This window comes from Bufo bufo, chromosome 2, assembly GCF_905171765.1.
Source record: "Bufo bufo chromosome 2, aBufBuf1.1, whole genome shotgun sequence".
Taxonomy (NCBI): Eukaryota; Metazoa; Chordata; class Amphibia; order Anura; family Bufonidae; genus Bufo; species Bufo bufo.
In genome coordinates this window covers 224540635-224548057 of record NC_053390.1, presented here as the reverse complement: position 1 = coordinate 224548057, position 7423 = coordinate 224540635, and positions in this window count along the sequence as shown.

Here is a 7423-nt window from a genome sequence, read left to right as displayed (position 1 = left end):
AAGGGCTAATGGGGGACTTATGGCTGACATGAAGGGCTAATGGGGGCTTATGGCTGACATGAGGGGCTAATGGGGGGCTTATGGCTGACATGAAGGGCTAATGGGGGGCTTATGGGTGACATGAAGGGCTAATGGGGGCTTATGGCTGACATGAGGGGCTAATGGGGGGCTTATGGCTGACATGAGGGGCTAATGGGGTGCTTATGGCTGACATGGGGGGCTTATGGCTGACATTAGGGGCTAATGGGGGGCTTATGGCTCACATGAGGGGCTAATGGAGGGCTTATGGCTGACATTGGGGGGGTTTATGGCTAACATTGGGGGGGGGGGTGTATGGCTGACATTGGGGGCTGATAGATGGCTAAAGGTTTGGTGGTTGATCTGAGCCATTGGGGGTCTAATCTGAGCTCTGATTAACATTGGGGGTCTGATTGCTGGTCTGACCTCAGGTGTAATGAAAAATATTTTTTTCTTATTGTTCTCCTCTAAAACCTAGGTGCATCTTATAGGGCGAAAAATACGGTACAGTGCAGCAGAGACCAGTGTGTCACGGGGTTCCGAAGGTGCACTCGGTCCCCCATTGCCCGCAGAACTGTTGCTTAGCTTTTGGAATGAGGTTCTGTGTTTGACCTCATTCCCAGGGCGGCTTTACTAGCTGGGTGGCTCCTTGCTCCTAAGTCTGCCTTGAGCGCCGAGCTGATCACTCGGTGCTCGACTGGTTGGTCTGTCGGTCATGTGACGCTGGCCACGTCACATGACCCTCACTCCCCACTATAAATACAGGCAGCCTGCTGGCTACAGGTTGCCTGTTAATTTCTAGGTTCCTGGTATTTGTTGGACTGCTGAATACTTACCTGATCCTGTTCCTTGACCATCCTTTTGCCTGATCCTCCTGTACTGCGCATCCGTCCTGGTATTGTGACCTCGGCTCCCACCTGACTACTCTCTTAGGACTCCTCTTGTACTTCTCTGCTCTCCTGGAATTTATGACCCCGGCTTCTCCTGACAATTCTCTGCTTGCTCCATTTGTACTTTGCAGCTTTCCTGGTATTGACTCGGTCCGTTCACGTCCTGTTGTTTGTCTGTCTGTCATCCCTGCACTTACTCCAAGTTAGGGATTGCCGTCCAGTTGTTCCCTGTCATTAGGACTTGCGAGGCAAGTAGGCAGGGCCAGGGGTAAGGGTGGAGCGCAGTGGTCACTTCCCTCCCCCCTGTGTGTGTGTGTACGCGACCGTTACAGATTAACAGGCCCAATAACCACTGTATTATGAATCCTCTGGTGACCCTGACTGACTATGTCTCTAATCTGACGCAGATGGTGCAGGAGTTAGGGGAAAAACTCAGCTCTTTTGAGTTAGGGCAAGGCTCTTCCACTCCTTAGGCCTCCAGTCTGCATTTTGAGCCCCAGATTAAGCTCCCAGAAACCTTTTCTGGAGAACGGAAGAAGTTTCTCTCTTTTAAGGAGAGTTGTAAACTTTACTTCCGTTTGCGCCCCGTGTCCTCTGGCCCCGAGAGTCAACGCGTGGGCATTATCATTTCCCGATTACAGGGTGATCCCCAGGACTGGGCGTTCTCTTTACCTGCTGGCACCAGTTGTTTATATTCTGTGGAGGGGTTCTTTCAGGCCCTAGGTACCCTCTATGATGAACCAGACAGGGCTCTAGTAGCCGAGACGGCTCTAAAGGCACTGGTTCAGGGCAATTTACCAGCGGAGGATTATTGCACCCAATTCAGAAGGTGGTGTGTCCCCTCAGGATGGAACGAACCAGCCCTGAAGAGTCAGTTCAGGTCAGGTCTGTCTGATAAATTAAAGGATCTTCTGGTCAGTTATCAACTTCCAGAGACCTTAGAGGAGATGATGACCCTTGTTGTCCGACTTGACCGACGGGTTAGAGAGAGACGACAGGAACAACAGTTCTCTTCCCAGATGGTGGTCCAGCCAGAGGCCTATCCCAGAGACAATGCTGAGGTCTCCACCGAGGAACCCATGCAGGTTGCCATGACCCGAGGGAATCTTCGCCGCAGACGTGGAGAATGCTTTTACTGTCGAGATTCTGACCATTGGATCAACCAGTGTCCTAAGAAGGTCCTCTCTGTCAAGTCTCCTAAGGCAAGGCAACCTAAAGACCAGGTACACCCTGAATTTTCTAAATGTAAGCTTTCGGTACCCATTACGATTTCTCTGGGAGTAGATAAATGGGCGGGTAAGGCCTTCATTGATTCTGGCTCAGCGGCTAGCTTTATTGACTCTGAGTATGCTGTTAGATTGGGTATTCCTATGTTTGCCTTACCAACTCCTATCCATGTCATGGCTATTGATGCTACTCCTCTTATTGGTGGTACGGTGAGCTTATGTACCTCGGAGATTTCTCTAAACGTGGGTGTGTGCCACTCAGAGAGATGTTCGCTTCTAGTCCTGGAGAACCTACCTGCTGAGGTGGTACTAGGGTTGCCTTGGCTCCGACTACATAACCCCACTATAGATTGGTCCAATGGGGAGTTGGTGAGATGGGGGCCTAAGTGTGACTCGTGCCTGTCCGTGGTACAGGCTGGGGTCTCAGTAAAGTCTGATACTTTACCCTCTGTTAGAGAATATTCTGATGTATTCTCATCACCAACCCCAGAGGTTCTACCCCCCCATAGACCTTATGATTGTACCATAGAGCTAGTAGAGGGGGCCAAGTTTCCTAAAGGACGAATTTATAATCTTTCTATGCCCGAACGCAAGGCCATGGAAGATTATATTAAGGAGAGCCTTGGTAAAGGGCATATTAGACCTTCTGTCTCTCCTATGGGGGCGGGGTTTTTCTTCGTTAAGAAAAAAGATGGTGGTCTTAGGCCATGTATCGATTACCGGAGATTAAATAAAATCACTGTCCAGAATAGATACTCCCTCCCATTGATTCCGGATTTATTTAACCAGGTCCTGGGGGCAACCTGGTTTTCCAAAATTGACCTGAAAGGGGCATACAATCTAATCCGAATCAAGGAGGGAGACGAATGGAAGACGGCGTTCAATACTCCGGTAGGACACTTTGAATATCAGGTGATGCCTTTTGGACTCAGCAATGCCCCAGCTGTGTTCCAAAACTTCATGAATGACATTCTTAGGGAATTCTTAGGTAAATTTGTTATTGTCTATCTTGACGACATTTTGATATTCTCTCCTGACTTCGAATCCCATGTGTCTCATGTTAGACAAGTATTAGAGGTGTTGAGGGAGAATCAGCTATCCGCTAAACAAGAGAAATGTGTCTTTGGTGTGCAGGAGATTCTGTTTCTAGGGCATGTTCTGACTCCTCACGCCTTCAAGATGGATCCTGGTAAGGTACTAGCAATTAAGGAATGGGTAAGACCTTCATCCTTAAAGGCCTTACAACGGTTCTTAGGTTTCGCCAATTACTATCGTAAATTTATTATGAATTTTTCCGTAATTGCTAAACCGTTGACCGACCTTACTAAGAAAGGGGCGGATTTGGAGAATTGGTCTACTGAGGCCATTTCTTCATTTGAAAAATTAAAAAAGGCATTCAGTAGCGCTCCCATTCTGATCCAGCCTGATCAGGAGAAACCTTTTATTGTGGAGGTGGATGCGTCCGAGGACGGCGCAGGAGCAGTCCTTTCACAAGGTCCTGCCAGCCTCACTAATCTGAGACCATGTGCCTTCTTCTCCAGGAAATTCTCTCCCACGGAGAGAAACTACGACATAGGGAATAGGGAGCTGCTGGCCATTAAATGGGCACTTGAGGAGTGGAGGCATTTTCTGGAGGGGGCAAGGCATTGTGTAACTGTTGTCACGGACCATAAAAACCTTATGTTTCTCGAGTCTGCTAAGAGGTTGAATCCCCGTCAAGCCAGATGGGCTCTGTTTTTTTTACTCGTTTTGATTTTTCCATCACGTTCAGGCCGGGAAGTAAAAATGTGAAGGCGGACGCATTATCTCGGAGCTTCCAGGCTTTTCAACCTACTGAGGTACCACCTGAATCCATCCTACCAGCAAAAATCTTCTTAGCAGCTCTTACCCAGGATATCTCGGCTCGCATTAGGTCGGAACAACATCTGGCATCGGTATCCACCCCAACAGATAAGTTGTTTGTTCCCGTACAATTTCTTCCCCAGCTGTTGGGTGAGTGTCACTGTAGTGTACGGGAACTGTAATACCCGTCACTACCAAAGTGTCACTTGGTGTGCTGTCGTCCCTCCTAATTATGGGGAAATTGTTGTATGCCAGTTTTATAAAATGTAATGTAATGTGTGTATTTCCCTGTCACTGAAACTTGCACTTACAGGCCGGCTAGGGGTGTCATTCCAGCTCTTAGGCATTAGAGGGAGCTAGGGAGCCCTAGTTTATATAAGGGCCAGACAAGGAAGGGAAAGTCAGTGTAACCTGATCTAGTGTGGAGTGCAGAAGTCAGTCTAGACCACAGCTCAGAAGTTTCTAGAGCCTGAGGAAGTGTCCAGAAGTTGAGAGAGACAGAGGCAAAGATCAGGAAAGCAAGAGGTACTCAGAAAGACAGAGGAGGTACTTATTTAAGCCATAATCAAGGATATAAAGCCAGACTTAGGTTAATGGGCCTTGGTGAAGAATTGCTGTATTCCAGGATCAGACAGAATTAGAGTGCAAGCTCCTGTGCTGCAAGTCCTGTGTTCCACACTCTGTAATTACCCTGCTATAACTGAATTGCCTGCATCGACCGAATTGCAAAATCGACTGTATGCTAAGGAACTGCATTTCCTATATTGTCTCTGCTTGCAAAACTACTAAAGTTGGAGTTCTGTTTTAAGACTACGTTTCCTCAATTTATTCCTGCATCCGCAAACGGCGTGCCACCGTTTACTTGGCACTGGCGTCACGAACTATTTCTACCTATACCTGCCCTTGCAGAGAGTCAGCTGTACCAGGTTAGTGTATATTGCACTACATCACCCAGAAACACCTACTGCACACAACTTGAGTACACTGCACATCTCTTTTGGCGTCACGAACAGGATACGCACGCTTTCTAGTGCAAGAAGCGTGAACTTTGTGCCTTATACAGTTGCCCTGTGACCAAAGTGACAATTTTCCTGTTTTATTCAAGTGGACTGAAAATCATACCCAAAGTGTACCAAAAACCTCTAAAAAGCACTGTGCAGTGTTGCGCTATACAGAGGAAGAAAATCGCCGCATTGGAGTGTGGATTTATAGACTTTTTACAATCCTGCTTGCTGTCAGTGAATGGACAGCGTTTTGCTAAAGATGGCCACCGGCTGCCTGGAGTAAAGTTTCCCGCGCCGCTGAGGACATTCGTGGGCGGATCCCTGCAAAGACACAGAGAGTCCCGCCCCTCTTCATCATCGCACCGCCGCGGCCCTGCTTCTCCTGCGTCACCGCGGTCTCAGGACGTCCGGAACCTCGCGAGACTTGACCTGCGCAAGCCCGGAGATACCGGTAAGCACTTGTAACCGGAGGGAAGGGGAGTGTACCGGCCCCTTTAGTCGCCAGCGGCCACCTCTCAATAGACTACCATGTCAGAGCCAGGAGTGCCTGAGCAGCCGGCCCCGGGAGAGCTTGCGGCTCCTAATCATCCTACAGCCCCCAGCATGATGCCCTTTACCATGCCTTACTATTTCGGGGCCCCATGGTTCCCCCGCTACAGGGGAGAGACCCATACCCTAAGGGACTTTAAAGAAAAGTTGCTGGCACTATTCCGATTGTACCCTATAAATGCCGACCAGCAAATGGAAATCATGCTGGCGCAACTGGAGGGAGCTGCCCGCAGGGAAGTGTTATCATGGCCTGCTACTGAGCGGAGTACTCTAGAACAGATATTCACCCGCCTCAGGGCCACTTTTGAAACTAGGACTGCCTCAGAGATAAAGATGCACTTCTTTGGCAAGAAACAGAAGTCCGGTGAGTCCCTCCGTGACTATGCCCTATCACTTCAGGAGGCTTTAGGGGCTGTAATCCAGATAGATCCCAAAGAGGCTGATAACCAGGACCAGACCCTGAGGGAACAATTTATCACCGGGGTGTCTAGTGAACAAATAAGGACCCAGTTAAAGATGCTGTCCGCCCAGCACCCTAACAGTGCCTTTCTGGACTTTAAAGAACTGGCTATAAAAATTCTGGGGTCCACAGTATCTCCTGAGTTGAGCGCCCTATCTGAGTCATCAGCCTGCAGGCCAAAACCGCTTGTCTCTAACCGAGCTGAGGCCGGTCAAGCTGTTCAAGTGTCAGCTACTGATACTATTGCCATGCTGACAGAGCAAGTAAATCACCTCACTAAAAGTCTAGAGAAAGTGTGCAGAAAAATAGAGGAATGGGAAAAACCCATAATGCTAGAAGAAGAATTCCTGTCACCTCCTAGGCCGTTCCCACCTCCTTACCAAGAGACTCACCCCAGGGATCCTGGGAGGTGTAATAAAAACCGTAAGCGGCCCGTGTGTACATACTGCAAAAAGCTGGGACACACAGAATCCACGTGCTGGCAGTTAAACAGGGCAACCCCTGAGGCTGAGGACCACCCCTCGGGAGGTAGAACACTAGGTCCAGATGATCCAAATTGGATGCCGCGGTATGTAGGATCCCATCCTAAAATCAATATAGAGATCAACGGGGTCCCCTTTGAAGCCTTATTAGATACTGGGTCTCAGGTCACTACTATTCAGCTGCCCGCCTTTGAGAGGTTCTGGGACACCCACCAGTTGACCCAACCGCCTGAATCCTGGGTGGAAATTATCGCCAGCAATGGCAAACCAGTAAAGGTTCATGGATACTGGGAACCCACCCTGCAGGTGGGAGAAGTAACCCTGCCTCAACAGGGAGTGATCGTAGTACAAGCCGGTGACAGAGGAGGACATCCTGTCATTCTAGGCACCAATGTCTTCAAAAACTGTTATTCAGAAATACTTGCTGTATTACATCAAACTTTGCCCACTGCTTCCTCTGCATCCAGGAGAGTGATTCAAAAGACTATTACTGTGTTAAGTGCCCAGCAGAGGTTTGCTAATGAGAAAGGAGAAATTTGTACTGCCAGGATCCGTGATATTAAGCCTGTGACTTTGCCTCCTAATTCTCAAACTCTTTTGTGGTGTCGTGCTGTCCTGGGAGTCGAAGGCCGAGATTATCCAGCCCTGGTGGAGCCGATCCAGATGGAGGATTATCCTTATGTGAGAGCTGCCAAGTGCCTGGTGAACGTCTCCCAAGGTAAAGTACCTGTCCGTCTGATTAATCTGAGTAATCATCCTGTTGCGCTTACTAAGCATTGCCCTGTTGCCCAGCTGTCCCAGGTGTCCTTCCAAGACATCATTCGTCTTCCAGTGACAGAAAAGCCGCCAGCTGCAGACAGCGGATGCTCGCCGGTGACCCAGCCACAAGTGCCCTGGTGGGAGGAGCTCCATGTCGGGGACGAGACTACCCCCCAACAACAACAAGAAGGGA